General features: G+C 42.3%; 1 pseudogene; it reads right to left on the bottom strand.

Annotated features, from left to right (window-relative positions):
- Window positions 1-1,350: 1,350 nt before the first annotated feature.
- On the bottom strand, window positions 1,351-18,459 carry LOC142218371 (calcium-activated chloride channel regulator 1-like; annotated as a pseudogene).
- Window positions 18,460-21,185: the final 2,726 nt, after the last annotated feature.

Genomic DNA, 21,185 nt, shown 5'->3' with positions numbered 1-21,185 from the left:
TGGTCTCTCCCTAAGGAGTGACATTATCCCCATAATCCTCCAGGATTATGAGCCAAGTGCTCTTCCCAGAAATGCTCAACTGTTCCTCTCTATGTTGCATTGTGGTGGCACCCAGTGGTTGAGTTGTGAATTGCACCCTGTCAAGGATTTAGCTATCCTAAACCAAATTTCAACTGTGGTACAGCTGCACATCTGTGAATCAAATATCTCTACTAATTCCTTGTTCAGGACTGAATGTGACGTGAAACCTTTTGACATTCCTGCAATGCAGTACATTTACTAATGAAAATGCTCCAGAATTCCAGAGTAATTTATGCCTAACAACTATTGTATGCCTTACACGACATTTATTAACTGTTTTAGATACATTCTGTGCTTTGTTTAACAAGGGGATGGTAATTGGTGAAAAATAAGTCTGCAGGTTATGTAAACTTTTCCAGACAGACTAAAGATCTCTCTAGATTTACTATTCAGTTTTAGTCACTTTGATGAATTTTAGACTGTCTAGTCCAGCGATCTCAAACTCAGCCATGAAAATGCGTCATGCATAGAAAAAATGTGAAGTTGATTTGTTGGATTCCTTTCAAATACTATACAATACAAATGTATTGTTAAATAAACCAGCAGGAGTCCTCCACAGTGTAATGTCGCCCTACAGAGGCTCTGTACAGTTTAATGTTCACTCCAGAGGAGTCCTACACAGTCTAATATCCATCCAGCAGAGGCCCTGTCCACCCAGCAGTTTTCCCGCACAAGTAAGTCCCACGGCAATGGCGACCCACTGTTTAATGGCTGACACAAGTGACCAAACATAGTTTAATGTCCCCCTCCCCCCAGCAGAGTGGCTCCCCACATTATTCCCCCCTAGCAGTGGTCCTAGTGCTCACCTTACTGCTCCTGATCATGCTCTCTTCCCCTGCTCTAGGCAAACATACATCACAGCAATGTGCCTAGAGCAAGGGAAGAAGGTGAGGGGTGCTGGCCAGGGAGCCAATATAAAATTAAGTTGCCCAAACTTGTAGGACGCGTTTGCAGCCTAAAAGCTCAGGAAGTTCCAGCAAGGGGTTCATTACTCTGAGGTTTTGAATATTGAACCATAACAGAAAAGCCCATTAGCCACAGATTGGAGCCTCGTGGGCCACATCAGACCCAGGTTTAGTATAAAGGTACACTGTCTAATAGTTAGTCAGTATTGATGTCTGCTCCATTATGTTGGGTTGGCCAACACAGATGCTGCTGGACTCAGGGAAATATAAAGCATAAAAGAGAAAGAGGAAAGGTAAGTACAGACTTTTGGGAGATGTTTAATATATCACACACATATATATAGACATATGGTAGCTTTCCATCTCACACTGACACTTGTGGATTACTTTTCCTCTTCTGACAGCTGACAATGCAGACAGTAACACATGCAATAATACAGAGGACAATGGCAGCCGAGCACACTATCAGTGTAATCTCTGTTACAGTGGCGTAACTAGGAATGGCGGGGCCCCGTGGCGAACTTTTGACATGGGGCCCCCCCCCCATCCCAACTGACGCCGAAGACCTCGACTGACCCCCTCCTCCGCACTCTATTATGTCCCTTACTTACTGTCCCCTGCACACACAGTATTAACCCCAATAGTGTCCCCTGCACACACAGTATTAACCCCAATAGTGTCCCCTGCACACACAGTGTTAATCCCAATAGTGTCCCCTGCACACACAGTGTTAACCCCAATAGTGTCCCCTGCACACACAGTGTTAACCCCTATAGTGTCCCCTGCACACACAGTGTTAACCCCTATAGTGTCCCCTGCACACACAGTGTTAACCCCTATAGTGTCCCCTGCACACACAGTGTTAACCCCAATAGTGTCCCTCTGTGGACACCCATAAACAATTATTATACTCTGGGGTCTTTTCAGACCCCAGAGTATAATAATCGGAGACTAAATCGGGAATAAAAACATTAAAGAAAAAACCACTGTTGCTTCTTACCTGTTCCCCGGCTCCTGTGCTGTCCTCCTCTCGCGTCCTTCGTTAATGACGTCGGACGTCACATGACCCGGGAAGCATGCTGGGTTCATGTGACGTCAGACAACAGTAGGACGGAGGCCTGGCAGGATCGCGGAGAGGTAAGTAACAGTTTTTTATGTTTATTACCTCTCCCGATCCGCCGGTCATTATACTCGGGGGTCTGCAAAGACCCCCGAGTATAATGATAGCCCCTGTGGGGCCCGCGGTGTCACTTGCCGATCCCGGCCCAGCCAGGATCGGCAAGTGAATAGGGCCCGTAACTGCCTATTGAAAAAAACCCGCAGCGGTAGCGGCTGTCACCGGGCCCCCTAATGGCCCGGGCCCTGTGGCAGCTGCTACTGCTGCTACCACGGTAGTTACGCCCCTGCTCTGTTACTTTCAGTCCATCAGATCTGTCATTATCGGGAGGATCAGATCTTGGTGTCATTGGTTCCTGGAATAAGGAGAGCGGCCTGAGCTATGTTTGACATATCTGATCGATGACCGACTTCATCAATGGCAACTATAGCAAAGTAAAGGTTAGTGCCATCTTGTATAACAACATTTTCTGGCACGAAAGAGAAAGTTTCTCTGGATCCAGCTGGCAAGGGAGTAAGAGCTGCAACACTGATGGATGCTGAGCCGTTAAAGTTGGTCCTGAGGTCACCGTGGTTGATGCTCATTCTCAGATCATAACTTAAAGCTAGGAAACCAGAAACAAATAATGTAAAACACAACATGGAAGCAGTTGCAGCTTATTGACTTGTATATTGTTAAATATTATTAAATCTGTCTATATATCTAATAAATGGAACATTTCTCACCAGTCCCCTGGTCCAGGTCATCCCCGGTGGCAGTCCAGGATAACACAATCCTATCATTGACAATCTGTGCCTGTAAATCGGATATTCTCTCTGGTTTATAGATATCGGATTGAGGACCTCTGGTTGTTGGCACATTAGATACCACAAAAGACCCTCCTGAAGCTGTCCTGCTGAATTCTCCAACATTAAGATCTTCATCTGGAAGTTCAGGGTGTGAAGGGTTTATGGTAATAGAACCTACAGAGAGATTTCCAGTAAGAGAATTGCATTATTTAAAATTTTTGTATATTACCCCCCAAGCTGATGGGTTTTTTTGGCCCGTGCATCTCCTCTCCTGCAACCACAACTTGATAGGAATACCAACTATCATCAGGACTCCTGTGAGTGGGCTGTGTATTTTTCTCCCATTTCCCTATCCCAAGTTTTTTGATTATCTTAAATTAGGAAGTGATGGGATCGTTGCATTGTTGGATGTATAAATATATGCAGGTTAATGCCTTCTTGTCTGTTTTATCTAAATGAAAGGGTTAATGACACGTGACTGTGGGATTAGACTATTTTTTATGTCTGCTGTTTAATTTTTTCAGCGTCCCCTTCATCCGAATGGAACTTGCAGAAATCCATGCACTTGCCACCAAAACAATCCCATTCAAATCAACAAAACTGCAACAAAAAAAGCTGTGTTTCCTCAACGTGGGGCCATAAATGTCTCTTACCATCTCTGATAACTCCTGGGACATGCAGAGCGCGGTTCTTGGGGAGGGCCAAGCGACTTTTGCCTTTATTATGATTCTTAACTCGCACTTTTAAATCATATCTTCCATTTTTCGAGAACTGTGTGAAGTATCTGGAATATACGCCATCATTTTTCATAATATCAGGGCCTGAAAACAGAATTTATCAAGTTACATAGGTTTGTGTTGTAGTTTAAAGTACTTTGTTGTTGTCATTGTTACTAATGTAAGAAAATGGCCAATGGACGTTATATCACTGGCGTAAGAAGGAGAAGAATTGGCGGATATTCAAGATCCGTGGCGTTTTGAAACAGCTGATCAGTAGGGATCAGGGAATTAACCCCCACTGATCTGATATCAATGACCTAGCTTAAGGGTAGACCATAAATTTAATACTCTCTGAAATCCCCTTAAAGTATTTAAATATCCAGCATCTGCCACAATAGTATAACGGATCTTCGGAAAGGGTTAAAAAGGTATATATTGCCCTATTAGTATAAAGCAGCATTGTAACATAAGAAAGCAAGCAAATTGTGGCATGTCCTAAATAGGGGGAGAGCGATTCAGCCCTAAACACCTATAAGGGAGCCTTCACACGGAGTAAACGTATTTTTGCAAAATACGGGGGCATTCACACTACGTAACGCCAGCGTGTATCACAGCCGTACACGCCAGCGTTACAGCAGTGCTGCCAAACACTTCCCATTCATTTCTATGGGAGCCGGCATGCGAGCGCTCCCCATAGAAATGAATGGGCTGCTTCTTTCACTGTGAGCAGTCCCATTGAAGTGAATGGGAAGTGCCGGCGTATATAGCAAGCTCTGCTCATGCCGAGCCGTACACGCTGGCACTTCCCATTCACTTCAATGGGACTGCTCGCAGTGAAAGAAGCAGCCCATTCATTTCTATGGGGAGCGCTCGCATGCTGGCTCCCATAGAAATGAATGGGAAGTGTTCGGCAGCCCTGCTGTAACGCCGGCGTGTACGGCTGTGATACACGCTGGCGTTACGTAGTGTGAATGCAGCCTACACGTGTAAAAATACACGTGTAAAAATAAGACTCCCATTGACTTCAATGATATTTTTTACACGTGTAAAAATACGCCTGCAAAAATACGCCTGTAAAATGTAATTGAAGTCAACTGGAGTCTTATTTTTACACGTGTATTTTTACATGTGTGTTTTGCAAAAATACATGTGCGTTTACTCTGGTTCATTCAACCAGGCCAGAGGACTCTTGCTAACACTTCAACCAGGGTATCTGTGTCTATATGAGGTCTCTCTGGACCAAGAACAGTCTATCACTATCCCAGTTCTCCACTGTTGAAACCCCCTCTTGTGGCCATTGAGAAGAAGACATCCTTAGTTATCTTAGTTGAATATTGATGTAATGTATTGGGTCATATTCCCCTTGGTTACTTTACTCTCACTCACTATGTATATAGGCAGTATATTGCATGAGATGCTGGGACTTCTCATGTGATCAGCGGTTTAACATAGTAAGTCTCCATAAGACAGGTAGCTGATTGTCTCATATATATATATATATATATATATATATATATATATATATATATATATATGATATATATATATATATATATATATATATGATATATATATATATATATATATATATATATATATATATATATATATATATATATATATATATAATATTAGAAGTATTAATAGTAAGGTTGTCCAAGGCAAAACACATAGACCAGGAGTCTGCAACCTTCGGCTCTCCAACTGCTGTGAAACTACAACTCCCAATATGCTCCATTCACTTCTATGGGAGTTTCAAGAACAGTACGGCAGGTGTGCATGCTGGGAATTGTAGTTTTACAACAACTGGAGTGTCAAAGGTTGCCTACCCTGACATAGACAGTAGTTACCTGCTCCGTTGTCCAGAAGTTCTAGGGTCACTACTGGCCCACTGAGAGGTTTAATGACTGCAGTGACCTTTGCTCCAATGACAGGCACGAATCCTTGACTCACTATGACGTAGATAACCATAGGGTTGGGATATTGGTTTGCATCTTGGTTCATATGGGCATTTACAATAATTGGAGGAACCGTTTCGTTAAAAGCCTTAGAATTCACAACTAATCCTAAAGCTTCAATTGAACTGTGTGAATTGCAGACACTGTAATGCCAGAGTCCTCTCTAAAACAGAAGGAAATCCCTCATATTATTAAGTTTGCACAATATTGAAGATCTAAACAAAAACAAATTGTTCAGTTAGATACATTTTCCACGGGACGTTACTATCATTTGGTCATTTCCATCGCAACAATGGCTACAAACTATTGTATTACATGATGACTATTCACATGAAGGGATCTCTCTGTTTCCCTGGGAACATAACCAAATTTAAATTTTTACAAAATTAAAAATTAAAACATTTTTGTAAAAAAAATTATTAAAAAATTTACAGGGTTTCAAAGATTTGTGACAATCTCTTGTCTTGATCTTTTGCTGATGGATCCAACCATGAATGGCGCTCCAGCCATAATGTCCTTGTTGTGGACAGGTTATCAGACACAGATACTACATACCTACATACATACGTACATACATACATACTACAACCTGGACACAATCAGGAAATCATGGCTGGGTTTCTAACGGGTCCAAGAGGAAAGAAAGATCCTGTATTCATCCACTGGCAACCGATCAAAGGTAAAGACTGTCGTTACTAAGATTAGATTTCACTGTAGGTGCTTATTCCAACAGTGTGATCGAACATCTTCACCGAAAAATGGAATCGATAGTGACCCCTATTAAAATAACTGGCCAGATGTGAAGGAATAAATAGCACAATCACATTATGGATGATCAGTCCCTTTTATGGCTTGAATAGTGTGAATGACTCCTTACTATTAGAGATGAGTGACTAGTACTCGATCGAGTAGGTATTCAATCGAATACTACGGTATTCGAAATACTCGTACTCAATCGAGTACCACTCGCTGTTCGAATGGAAAAGTTCGATGCAGAACCAGCATTGATTGGCCGAATGCTATACAGTCAGCCAATCAATGCTGGTTCTTCTCCTACCTTTAGAAGTCTTCTCCGTGCAGCGTCCCCGCGGCGTCTTCCGGCTCTGAATTCACTCTGCCAGGCATCGGGCCTGGGCAGAGCAGACTGCGCATGTCTGCTTGTAGTGCGGGCATGCGCAGTTGGCTCTGCCCAGGCCCGATGCCTGGCAGAGTCAATGAAGAGCTGGAAGACGCCGCGGGGATGCTGCACGGAGAAGACTTCTCGGAGGATCCAGCCCGACCCTCACTCGTGGACTTGGTAAGTGTAATTTGATCGAATGTTGCCTACCCCTGAAACGAGCATTTTCCCCCATAAACTATAATAGGGTTCGATATTCGATTCGAGTAGTCGAACATTAAGGGGCTACTCGAAACGAATATCGAACCTCGAACATTTTACTGTTCGCTCATCTCTACTTACTATCATTATTGTTATGTCTAGTATTATCGATAGGCTCGCACTAGCGTTCAAGGTTTTTTATCCTTGGGGGTCGAAAAGATGGAAACTCTATCCACTTAAAAAGCAGTTACACATAGACTATAATAAGGTTTCCACCCAGTTTCTGCCAAAAATGGTTGAGAGAAAAGTCCTCCTTTTAAGACATTTCTACCAATTTTTAGCAGAATGGGGGACAGAGTCTCGCAAGGAGACTCAAAGACTGTTTTCAGCTGAATAACAATAATTATAATGAATTATTTATTACATATGGATAAATGTTACCTCTGCTGTTCCCGGGATAACAAGTCTTGAAGATCTGGAAGTGGTGTCAGTGGTGAATTGTGCTGCAGTATATGTAACCCCCTTTGGATCTTGCAGATTAATATTCGGTACTGCAGATTGCCAAGTAACTAGAAAGAAAGTGTCATTTCCCACTGTATTGTCAATGTACACGGTGCCATCCAAGCATTTAGATGGCTGAAGGGTTAATGCTGTACTTTCCAGCTGGAAAAATAAGAAGATTAAATAATAAAACTTCATCATTAATTTGACTTAAATAGGTTTTTCCATTAAGAAAGTTATTCCTTATCCATAGGATAGAAATAACTTGCAGATCAGTGGGGGTCCGACCTCTCAGACCCCCACTGATCAGGAGAATGGGGGACTTTCTCCCCTCGTTCTGAATGGAATGGTGATCTCCGACACTCCCAATGAAATGAATGGAACAGTGCATGTATTGCCCCACTACCACTCCATTCAGAGCAAAGAGCAAAATCCCCCCACTGATCTGCAAGTTATCCCTATACCAGGTAGGGGGAATGACTTTTTTTGTGGGAAAACCCTTTAATTTACACTGTTTTCATTAAAAATATGACATATCTCAAAAGACAAGCTTAACACAGTTTTATTGACAACAAAAAGATGAAAAAGTGAAATTCCATCAAAATTTACTAACGAAGAACTGCAAGCCATCTGTAAACATGCCAGACATCAAACATACTGACATATAAATATACATACATACATACATATCCCCCATAACCTCATGCACTAGAGGAAAATAAAACATTCACCTGTATGGACTGTTTAGTAACGTCTTCATTTCTAGCTAAAATTGAGCTGAAGGCATCGATCAAACTTTGGTCAGCCAGTTTATCTGTACTTAAAATGATCATTCCACCTGGAAGAAAATTGGAATTTTTCCGTGTAAATAGGTTAACCCTGTGAGATGGACATATGTGAAGCAGACGCGCAGCACGGTGGCTCAGTGTTTAGCACTGCAGCGCTGGAGTCCTGGGTTTGAATCCGGCCAGGAACAACATCTGTACAGAGTTTGTATGTTAAATTATCTGAAATTGGATTTTGAAATTTTAATTTTGGCTCAACCCTAAAAGTGACTTTTCCCATAGAGAAGCTTTGACTAGGGTTGAGCAATCAGGATCGGAAAAGATCAGATTCCGATCGGCGATCGAGCAAATTTCACGATCACGATCGGCTGGAAAATGACCGGAAATCGGATTTTCAAATCGATCCTGAAATCTCAAGATCGGCTCAACCCTATCTGCGGACCATTCTGAGCCTGGAAGGAAGATACAGCAGAGCCTGAAGATTTATATGTTGTCTTATAGTGACTGTATACAGCTCAGAGGTTGCATAGAGCCATAGCAGAGTATATCACATAATAACTAGATGTTTTATAGAGAATAGTTTCGGAGTTCACCTGTAGCTTTTGCAATGTCTTTAAGTTTTGGTTCTTCATTAGGTCCAATGAATATGACATGAACTATAACACCACTTGCTAAGATGTCGGGAATACATGCATTGGTATCGTAATCATCTTCTCCGGCTGACGTTATTATGATTTCTGTTCCATCAGCTGAAGCAGAAGCAGACGTTCCTTTATTCACCTGTGCAGTAACAGGATGTACAGTATGGATTTAGATAATATACAGTAATAGTAACCTCTTTTAACCTCCATTAGCAGTATGTATAGCGGTCAGGGAACCAGGCTTTCCCCAACTGCTATCATGGTACTCCGGGGCCCCGCCACTTTCTCGGGTTACCCGGGTGCTGATACCAGCTCTGAGAGCCACCATTACCAATTGTGATTTAAACTATTCTGTAACATAATAGCAATGGTGACTCTTATCTGATTTAGAAGACTATGTTCTTCCTGTCTAGACTGTTTCCAATCGGATAATTACATTATCAGTAAACTTTACTTGTTGCAATTTTCAGTGCTGCACCTCTGCCCCCACCACCCCGGAGAGGATTGCCCCTCAGCTAGCCATTATATTACCTGAATACCAGCCAGAAGGCCAGCACATATATTTGTTCCTCCACTTGCCACCGTTGGAAGAAGTCTTTTCATCTGCAGACGTTCTGCATCACTATTTAATTGGACTAATGGTGATCTTATAGAGGCAGAACATGAAAATGTCACCATTCCAAGATAAGAACCGGTCTCAATTTCCATAATTAAAAGCTCTGCAGCCTGGTATAAGCGCTGAATACGATTATACTGGGAATAAAAAACAAATATATTATAATTATATATGTATTTACATTTTAAAACGTAACAATGAAATAGTTTATTTCCCAGTTTTATGTGAATAATGCATATTTTAGCTGGAAAATATCAAGATAAGTTTTTGATCCTCTGGACAGTGCCGCATCTCTAATGAGGCGAGGTGAGGCGATAGCCTCATGCGGCGCTCCGGAGGGGGCGGCAGCCATGTGCGATTTTTTTTCTTCTTACTAACGTCTTAAAACAACCCGAGCAGCCCCTCTCCTGCGCTGACCTCTGCGTCTCAGTGCAGGCGGTGTCGTCACACCACCTACGCTCTTACGCCTTACTGCCGGGAGAAGAGGAGGCGACAGCGGGAGCAGCAGCGTGATCGGTAAGTAACTTTTTTTTGTTTTATAATAGGCCACTACCTTCTGGAATATCCCCAGAAGGTAGCGGTCTATTTACCAACCTCCCTGGGCCTGCTCATCGCCGCCCCTGCTTACCCTTGTACTATAGGCTGCAAAAGGTGGTAGTGAGAAGGCCCGGGCCCAGGCCGCGATCCCACTACTGCTAATATTATACTCAGGGGTCTTTTCAGACCCCCGAGTATAATCGGAGCCCCGGGGGGGGGGGGGGTGTGAGGGAACATAATAAACAATGTTACTCACTTCTCTGGGATCCAAAGTTAATCCTAGCAGACTTCGGGCCTATGGTAATGTCCCAGATGTCACGTTGTCTGGGATATTACCATATAGGTCCGAAGCCTGTGCTAGTAGTAATAGCCTGTTACTGAACCCCTGAATATAATAATAGTTCATGGATGTGCAATTGTGGGGCATAATAGTTGGGTGGGCAACTGTGGGGTATAATAGAGCTTGAAGGATCCACTGTGGCCCCTGTAACCTCTATTATGCCCCACAGTGGCCACCCTTCAACTTCTCTTATGCCCCACAGTCTATTGTGCCACTGTGGGGCGCAGGGGCCGCTGTGGGATATATGTGTATATATATATATATATATATATATATATATATATATATAAACTGTATATATGGGTTGGGTGCACAGAGAAGTGAGGAGTCAAAGATGTCTGTGTTGCAAACGTTACAGAGTCAAGTCACAGCTGGAAGAAGTGGTCATGGCGGTCCAAAGGGAAGAGATGGGAAATGTGGAAAGACGTCTCCTATGAGTATTACTGCACAAAATATTACTGCATTGTATTTATTGTAATGTTATCGCTAGCACCGCCAACCCCCCCCCCGCCTGAGGCGGACGATCGAAAGATAGACAACACCCCACCCCCACCCCGAACTCAATACTGGGGGGGGGGGAGGGGCGTCTTTTGATCATCCGCCTCAGGCAGCAGAGAGGCTAGGTTCACCACTGCCTCTGGATATAAACAAAACTGGCCCACATTTACTAAGTGACAGTGTAAAGACAGTGGAAGAAGTCGTAAAATATGAAAATACACCATATTTATCAGTGTCTCAGGCTGTATAATACATCAGCTCACAGGCGTCTTAGCACTTTATTCTGACACTTCTTTATAAAAACTGGAGCTTGTGTTGACAGACACTTGGCTTTGTTCTTGGCTTAGATTAAGCAGATTCTACAATCACTAAAACATTAGTTGCTGTGAAGACCACTTACAACGCTCATGTTTTCAGAGACATCCATCACTAAAGTCAATACTTGTTCTGAATGCTGCAAAAGTGTGAAGGTGGGGAGCGGTATACTGAGTTCAGGATTTTGTTTTGTGAATTTTATGTCATCATGGCTCGCGATCACTTCCCAAGTGCTGCGGTAATTGCACATTTTATTTTGCATGTTCGGAGCTTCAGTGTTATGGTTACTTGCATCACAGAACTTAGTGACCTAAAACAGTCATGAAAGTGTTATTTTCTTCCAAAAAGTCAATGCATTTCACTACACAATTGTTTGCCAGAATGTCAGACTTTACCTATACTTACATCAGGAAGAGACTGCATGTACATTAAGGATTCTGAGACAAATTGCTTCGGGTCAGGCACAAAAACACAGCCTTCTTCATAGAGACCAGTGTTAGGGTCAAATCCACAATGAGAAACTCTACAAGAAGTTCCTTGACATTTTACAATTTTGTTATCTCCATAAATAGCATCAGAGCACCTGGAAATTACAGTTATAATGTGAATATTCCTGTAAATCAAGACTTCTAACCTTTAAGATAGTTGCTTGCATAGAATACAGGTGACATGTCATTTTGGCTTCAGCCTGAATGCCGTAAAAATGAAACCCATAAGAAAGTCTCCCAAATGCACTTTTCCTTCAAATCCACCCCATTCCAAATTTTTTTTCCAGCTTCCCAGTACATTGTACAGAATAATGAACGGTACGATTATGATGGCCAATTTTCTCCTCCAAACCTTAAGCCCTCGTATGGTTCTGTGAATGAAAAAAATACAAAAGTTCTGGGATTTGGAAGAGGGAAGGGGGAGTCAGAAACGACAAACTCCACTGGTGGGAAGGGGTTAATATGTAAAGTCAGAAAGCCATGGGACATGTCAGTCACACATATTCTAAAATATGTGTTGGAGACTCCATCGCTGAAACGGAGGACTTTTCTCTTCACCGGTTTCAGTATAAAAACGTTGGAAACCCAACAAACACCTAGTGGACCCTAGCAAAGATGAAAAGCAATGTCTGCCTTTATTCCCTTCCCCTATCTGAAGGCCAGGCCATTGCCCTCTGAATGCAGACATGGCACTTCATCAATGCTTCCTCAGGAAAATCCTTTCATAGTGAAGTCACACTTTGGTGTCAGATCACACTTCTTCCAGTTTGTGTTACGTGCGCCATGTTTTGCCAATGTCATACAATATACTAATATAAATGGCTCACCTTGTAGCCTCCACTTTAAGATTCCCTGCAATGTAGAAAGGTTTATCTGAGTTGTACTCATCAAAAACACCCCATCTGAGATGAGCCCATTCGTGAACAAAGACTTTACCTGAAAATATAAAAACTGCCTCTTTAATTTTTTATTTACAGCTAAAAGACAAAATAAATATGGAAACTATTAAAATAAAGAAATATATAATATTATACATGTTAATTTATAAAGATTAATTTGGAAGACTTTTAGACCAGATTGTATAACTCTTACTAGTAACCCACACCTTTCGAAAGATGTTGTAGTAGTACGTATACTAAAAATGATAACAAAAAAACTTCAACTCATCCCGCAAAAAAAAAGGCTTCTCTCAATTTATCCCACAAAAAATCAGCCCCCATTTAGCTAGGTAGATAGAGAGATTAAAAAAAAATTGACTCTTGAAATGTGACAATAAAATAAATAAGAAAAATTATACTTGGTACATAAAGGGATTGTTGGGGATAAAATGAAATATTTAACACTAAACTAAACCGCCTCCCCCTGCCTAACATCTAATTTACTTACGTTAAAAAAAATATAAGTACAAGATAGCCAGGGTGGTCATGTGACCACCCCAGGGGCATTATCTGATTTCCCAGTAACAATCCGTTTCCCCATTTTGAGAAATGAAACGTCGTCAATACTGTGAACCCTGTGACCCCATCATACTTGCCTGTCTTCATGTCCTCTTCTTCTGGACACAAAGAATAAATTCCTTCAAGGGGGCTGATGCCTGTGCAATAGAGCCAGAATGCACTCTGGCTTAATTGCCCAAATGACAGACAAGAATAGGAGACAGCCAGCACACTGGCTCTATTGTGTATGTGTGGGCAGAAATCAGAAGAAAGTGATCTCCAGGACAGTATGATGAGGTGGGAAGGGGGGTAGGGTTCTGAGTTAGTTAGTTATTTAGGTAGGCAGAGCTAGTAGTTAGCGGGCTAGCTAGGGAGACAGGGAGGGGATGTGAGAGAGGGGGTGGGTGGGAGTAATAGGGGGATCTGAGTGAAGAGCAATGCATCATGGTAATTGTAGGCTTAGAGGCTAAGCATGTAAACAAATGCAGAGGATGCCAAGAGCTTCCAGAGAAACCCAGAAATCACTCCAAACACTGCTAAAGGTATTTGAGTGCACTTATTAATCCATTAGTAGCACTAACAGACCTTTTTTTAAAAAAAAAAAACCATTTTTTTTTTGCCCATAAAACCCCTTTAAGACCAAAATAAGTCTGGTTCTTAAAGGGTTATCAAAATTTCACCCTCAATAACATGGAAAATGGCACAGCTAAAATCTAATAGACATATCAAAAGAAAAAAAGCTTCTTCTTTTACTGTACCTCGGGGGCCATACACTGAGATGAGACTGTCATCAGTTATGAAATTTGGAGTAAGGTGAATAAATTGGCCTCCTTCTCCACAGCGTCCATACTGTTGTGTGTAGGGATCATCTCCATACTTCAGGCTAGGATTAGTAATGATAATATCTGCCTAAAATTAGAAACACAGAAATATCATGACCACTGGCTGCAGTGAAGGCATAAATCTGCTGCACTGTTACTTCAATACCCCATTTCCTTAAAAGTCTATGACTATGATCAAAGTTGGTAGAGATAAGACTGGTGACCACCAGAGCACCCTGAGAGTAGATAAAATTCAAGATGGAATGTGTTAATTCATGAAAAAGAAGAGCTTGTACTTCCCAGCGTCTAAAATGGTGCCTGAAACTCCACTTCACTCTCAGAAGCAGGAAAACAACTTTTATATGGAAAGCCCTGCTGATGACCAAAGTCTTATTACCAAAGTCTTTACTGCAAGCCATGAACATACTCCTCCCTAGAAATTACTTTTCCCAATGATATTATAATTGCCACCCCAGTCTACCTCAAACGCAGTGATGTAACTAAAGTCTTGTGGGTCCCAGTGCAAACTTTTGTATGGGGCACTCTATCTACTCCCTACAGCAAATTCTTGATAGGTTACGGGGCCCTCACACAGTATGATATGCTCCACAGTGGCCCCCAGATAGTATTATATGCTCCACAGTGGCCCCCAGATAGTATTATATGTTCCACAGTGGCCTCCACACAGCAATATATGTCCATAGTGGCCCCATACAGCATTATATGCTCCACAGTGGCCCCCACACAGTATAATTTGCTTCACTGTGGAGCACACACAGTATAATATGCTCCATACAGTTGTCCCACCCAGTATTATATACTCTGTTAAATCCTTGATCCTCCTTAAATAGCTACAACCCTCACTACAAACAATTGAGGAATGGGTTAAGTGACATGATGCTCTAATTTATTAAGACACTTATTCAGTAGATGGCCCCCGAACTCCCCTTACCCCACATCACTTTTCCCACTGTTTTTGATACCTACTTTGACCCCCTCATAACCCAGTAGTATAGATGTCTGTGCAGTGACTTAGGAGCCGAGAATGACTGAATCTCCAGCGGCTCCTTGAGCGCCGAGCCTGGGAAGTGGGAGGATTGAAGCGTGGTTTGGGAGCATTGCGGCAAGGGATGGAGAGGAGCGGGAGTCGCTGTCTCTGGAGGAGATATTGGCTTTGTATAAGCAGCCCATCAATGAGGAGCAGGCATGGGCAGTGTACTACCAGTGCTGCGCCGTGCTGCGACCGGGGAGCACCAAGAGGCCGAAGATAAAGGGAGCCTTGGAGATCCGCATCAGGAGGGATGGAGCTATCACCGCCAGCCAGAGCTCCGGGCCAGATGGATCAAGTGATGCAAGATGTACAGAGACAGAGGTTATTGTATCGCTTGGGATTATAATCTACAAAGCACTTGACTATGGCTTGAAAGACAATGAGGAGAGGGAGTTTAGCCCTCCCCTGGAGCAGCTCATAGATAACATGACTAATGTGGATGAAATGGATGGTAGCAAGGCATACTTGACACTTATACTGATCCTGCTACCACACTAGATGGCGTCTGATGAAGGTCTAAGGACCGAAACGTCATATCCAATTGATCTAGCCTGTCTTTGTATGCCAATATTTTGCATTGTGTCAAAAGGCGTTAACTATATTATAAAATAAATCTCTATATTCCTTTGATCACAAAACAGTGTGTGCAGCAAAATCTATTTTCACTAGTATATTTGGGTCGAAGGACCTTTTTTCACTAGCACCACATATAATTTTAGAGTGTGCGGTACCATTGACTTTTTTGCTACTCGGGTCCAGGTAATGAGAGATCTACGAAATGGAGTCAACCTGAAGAAAGTACAAGAACGGCAGTACAACATGTTGTCCATCGAAGATGAGATGCTAATGGATGACATCCAATCTAAACATTACACCTTGAGGAAGGTGATGGTTCAGGGTGACATCCCTCCGCGATTAACCACTTCCGGACCGCCCATAGACTATATACGTCCGGATAGTGGTTGTCTAGTTCTGCCAGGACGTACCTGTACGTCCAAGTCAGAACACAGCAGCTGCACAAGATCGTGCAGCTGCTTTCACTAGGAGCCGGCTGTAACTTCAGCCGGAGCTCCCAGAGAGATAGCAGGGCAGGTTTATTACCTGCTCTGCTATCTCGATCACGGTGTATACAGCGCTCAATGAGCGCTGTATACACGGCTATGGACGCAGCCATAAATCAGCTGCCCTCTGACCCGGCAGACACGTGATCTGCCGGGAGCAGTGTCCTGCCAGAGCTGCTGGGTCCTACAGGACTCAGATCAGCTCTGCATACTGTGTATACAGTGTGCAGGAGTCTGTATTTCTCCTGTAACTGAGGTTAAATGTACCAGCCTCAGTTATAGGAGAAATCAGCCTCAAGTACAAAAAAAAAAGTGATCACATGTCCCCAAAGGTCTCTTATCACCTTATGGGGACACAATCTGGGAAAAAAATAAAATAAAAATATAATAAAAAAGTTTTTAAAAAATGTAAATAAAATAATAATAAAAAATAAATAAATAATACGCTAATAAAACGGCGTTATTAAAGGTTATAGCCCCACCCCCGACGACACCATACAAAATAAAAATTACCGTAACGGAGAGGAAAAACTATATTATAAAGTTTTTCAGTGACACTTTGTGTTATTAAATAAAATAAAAATTATAAATTGAAAACCAGACACAATTTCCCTCCTATTTTGTTTATATTTTCCTGGATATAAAAAAAATTAAAACACATTTGAAAATAAAAATAACATAAAAATAAAGCCCTATGTGTCCCCGAAAAAAAGACGCAAAAATTAGTTGACTAAGACATACGAGAAAAATTTTACAGACCTCAAAACCGCAGATACATAATAAACCTAAAATGTGTCTGGTCCTGGACCACAAATTGGCCCGGTACTGAAGTGGTTAAAGAAGAGTGCTCATGAAATAATCCTGGATTTTATACGCTCCAGACCCCCGTTAAATCCTGTATCTGCACGGAAGTTAAAACCTACCCCGCCTCGTCCACGAAGTCTGCATGAATGAATGCTGGAAGAGATTAAGTCTGAAAGGAAGCTTCGCCCCGTCTCTCCTGATGGAATATATACTAAGCAGTGTTTACCTCTTGGCCGATTGACTGATAGGGATTGCACACAGGGGCGTAATTTGAGTTGTCTGAAAATTTAGTCTTAATAAATCTGCACCAACATTTCTCATTTGTTCCCTTTAAGTCATTTTACTTTACCTTAGCATATGTCTCTGTTTTAGGTTTTGCATAGTCATTTGCAGACCAGGTTTTGGGAACCAAAATCTTCACATTTCGTATGTAGAGCCTCTTGCCTGTGGCATCAAATAGAAAACCTGTGGCCTCTTTCATCATGTCCTTTAGAGAAAAAATAAAATATCATAACTAATTTTGTTTCCAAACTTTCATGACAGTGTTTAAAGCAGCAACACCATTTTTCAGTGTACATTGCATTACAGAATTACGGTAGTTGTTATCTTGTGTTAGAATCTTTATTACTGTACACATCTCTATATTTAATTTAATTGTTCTGAGCTCAGTGTGACAGGGGAGAGCTCTTGGCACATGTACAATGGGTATTAAGACACTAACCTTCTATATTCACATGCTTTGACCAAATAGATATGTTTTACACATTGGTGGTTTTAAATGTGGAAATAGTCCATTTGTATAAACCCTCCATTGCTGGTTCACCACCTCCACCACCTTTCACCACCTCCACCAATTCAAGTTCTTAGCATCTACTAATAGGCACTGCATAACTGATTGGTCAGACCCCCATCAATATTTATCACCTGTGTTTTCCATGGTGAAGTATATTGACAAAAAAGGAAGCACAGACAAGAAATCTCTAAACTCGGAAGCTCACTGGACACTCCAAGACTGGACTGAGACAGGATTTCTAAAAGAATCATCTGTCACAAGCAAATAAACATGATATAACTAATTGTTTTCTAACAATGGCTGCCATTCCCTTTGAACTTTGAGGAGTGATAGACAGAATAAGGGGGCATTCACACTTGCGCCCGTGTCCACCCACTGGGTCTCCGTCCTATTCCCCAGAGAAACTGCATAGGGGACGGCTTCCCAGCGGTCAGTTTTAAAACCCATTCATTCGCTGTGTCCGTATGCAGCCTTGTTTTTGAGGATTTTCCCATGGAGAGGCTGCATGCAGACACCAGCGGTTTGCTTTTAAAACGCATTCAAATGAATGGGTTTTAAAAAGCCATCCCCTGTCCAGTTTCTCTGGTGAATAGGACGGAGACCCGGCGGGTGGACACGGGCGCAAGTGTGAATGCCCCCTAATAAATATCATATTATCATGCATATTCTTAATATTAAAGCATATAATATTCGTAATGCTTACCTTAATATTTTCAATGATCTTGGGATCCTCCTTGACATTAGGATCGATAGCGATTACTATATCTTCGTATCCTCCATTACTGAGTTTAACCATAGAACTCTCACTTGTGGAAAAAATGTGAAAAACTAAAACTAATGCAAAAATATTTCTTGGCCCCATTGTCAATGATTATGGCAAACACATGAACATACTGAATTATTTCCTTAGAAGTGATAGTTATATACTTCCAAACCTTATCAAAAATTGTTTCTGGACTTTGTTTATGACATTAGTTAATGATAAGCCCTTTACAACGTTTTCTTTTTAGGCGAGTCATCATTGGTTTAACAAGGAAATGCTATTTTAAGCATTATGTTTCCTTATTTTCCCCTTTAATAGAGAGTAAAGGTGCATAGCAGCTTACACTAATATTATGCCATTTGAAACAGGTTCTGTTCTAGTAGTGAAGAATAGAGATGAGCGAGTACTGTTCGGATCAGCCGATCCGAACAGTACGCTCGCATAGAAATGAATGGACGTAGCCAGCACGCGGGGGGTTAAGCGGCCAGCCGCCGTCAAAGCGGAAGTACCAAGTGCATCCATTCATTTCTATGGAGCGTGCTGTTCGGATCGGCTGATCCGAACAGTACTCGCTCATCTCTAGTGAGGAACCACGCAAATAATGTACCAATAGAATAATTTTCAATGTGGTCACTTACATTACCTGGCCACTATGTAGAGTATGGAGTTATCCGCTATCAGCTCTGTGCACTGTACAGTACAGGCGTTAACAGTAAACCTATACAGCTGTTCCATGTGGGGTCTGGCTGTCGCCTCTTCCATATATTTATGGCCTATCCTAAGGAAAAACCATTAAGAAAAATCCTAGACATTCCTTTTAATATCAGTTTTCTTTTATCATAGTGCCTATTACTGTAGCACTAAAGGACCTCCCCCTTCGTTTAATTTATGCAGGTCCTTGCCAGTCCGACCCTGAGTTGGACCTTGACTCGAATATAAGCCAAGGGGGACTTTTTCAGCATAAAAACTGTGCTGAAAAAGTTGGCTTATACTCACGTATATACAGTATCTACTATCTTGTTGCACTGGTTGGCCATCCACCGGAGAATCCTATTAATATTATAAATGTGAAAGTTTGTGAGTTTGGATGTTTGTGTGTTTGTGTGTTTGGATGTTTGTTCCTCAATCACGCAAAACCCGATTTGGCTGAAAGTTTCCACAAACATAGTTAATACACCCGATTGCGCAATAGGCTACTTTTCGTCACAATAGCGCACATACGTTTGTGCCAGGACCCCCACAAAACCCAAATTCACACCTCCATCTCTGCAATCTCACACACTTTGGACCATAGCAAGCCACAAAATTCATATTGCCCTCTTCAGCCTCGCCCCTAACCCCACACAATCACATATACATATACTTTAACACTTTGCCCCTCACCTTAACGATACTCCAGGAGGCTCTCTTTAACGCTCTGGAGCAGCCATGTTTGCCGACCCCCACCGCTCTGACAATCCGCGACACCGCCCACCCATGTCAATACCCCTAGGAGGTCTAATAAATGCAAAAAAAAAGTTTAAAAAAAAGTAAAAAAAATATAAAAACAAATAAAAAGGATTAAAAATTCAAATCACCCCCCTTTCCCTAGAACACATATAAAAGTAGTTAAAAACTGTGAAACACATACATAATAGGTATCCCCGCGTCCAAAATCGCCCGCTCTACAAAGCTATACAAATATTTTTCCTGTTCGGTAAACGCCGTAGCGGGAAAAATGGTCAAAAGTGCTAAACCGCCGTTTTTTCACTGTTTTGATTCTGATAAAAATTTGAATAAAAAGTGATCAAAGCAATAACATTTCCCAAAAATGGTAGAACTACAAAGTACACCCGGTCCCGCAAAAAAAGACGCCCTATACATCCCCGTACACGCACGTATAAAAAAGTTACGGCTGTCGGAATATGGCGACTTTTCCCCAAAAATTTTTTTAACACAGTTTTGCCTTTTTTTAAGGGGTCAAAATGTAAATAAAACCATAGAAATTTGGTATCCCCCAAATCGTAACGAAACACAGAATACAGGGGACATGTCATTTTGGTTGCACAGTGAACGCCGTAAAACCAAAGCCCGTAAGAAAGTCGCAGAACTGCATTTTTACTTCAAATCCACCCCATTCTGAATTTTTTCCCTGCTTCCCAGTACATTATATAGAATAATTAATGGTGGCATCATGAAGAAAAATTTGTCCCAGGAAAAATTAAGACCTCATATGACTCTGGGAGCAGAGAAACTTATACACACTATGAAAACCTTACCCACGCCTGTATATACCCACTTCTACAATCACAGCAGACGAAGTCGCGGGTACCAGCTAGTACAATATAAAATTATCATACCCACCAGGGGTGAACCTACCTTTTTTGCCGCCCGGGGGAGGGGGTGGAGCGGAGGGAGCGGGGTGAAGGGGGCGGAGCGAAAGGGGGGCGTTGCGGAGCTGCGTTAGCAGGCAGAGAGCAGGCAGGGAGAGGACCTGCTCTCTGCCTGAGGGTGAGGGGAGGCCGCTGGAGCAGCGCTGCATCCACAGGGCCTCCCCAATCCACCGCTCACTTCCTGTGCCAGGCTGCCGAGACAGTGACGCTAAGCCAGTCCACTGGACTGGCTTAGGTAAGCAAAAATGCCGCCCCCCCCAGGGCCCTGGCATAGCGCCGCCTGAAGCGGTCGCTTCAGGTCGCCTCATGGGTGGTGCGGCGCTCATACCCACCCAAAAATTCTTCCATAGTGCTGCTCCTCCCTACATCTCCTCCCTTGTCTATATCTACCACCATAAATGTGCTCTCTGTTCCGCCAATGACCTTAGACTTGCATCCTCTGTTATCTGAACATCCGACTCCCGTCTCCAAAACTTT

Source organism: Leptodactylus fuscus, chromosome 9, assembly GCF_031893055.1.
Source record: "Leptodactylus fuscus isolate aLepFus1 chromosome 9, aLepFus1.hap2, whole genome shotgun sequence".
Lineage (NCBI taxonomy): Eukaryota > Metazoa > Chordata > Amphibia > Anura > Leptodactylidae > Leptodactylus > Leptodactylus fuscus.
This window is presented reverse-complemented; position numbering and strand designations above follow the sequence as displayed.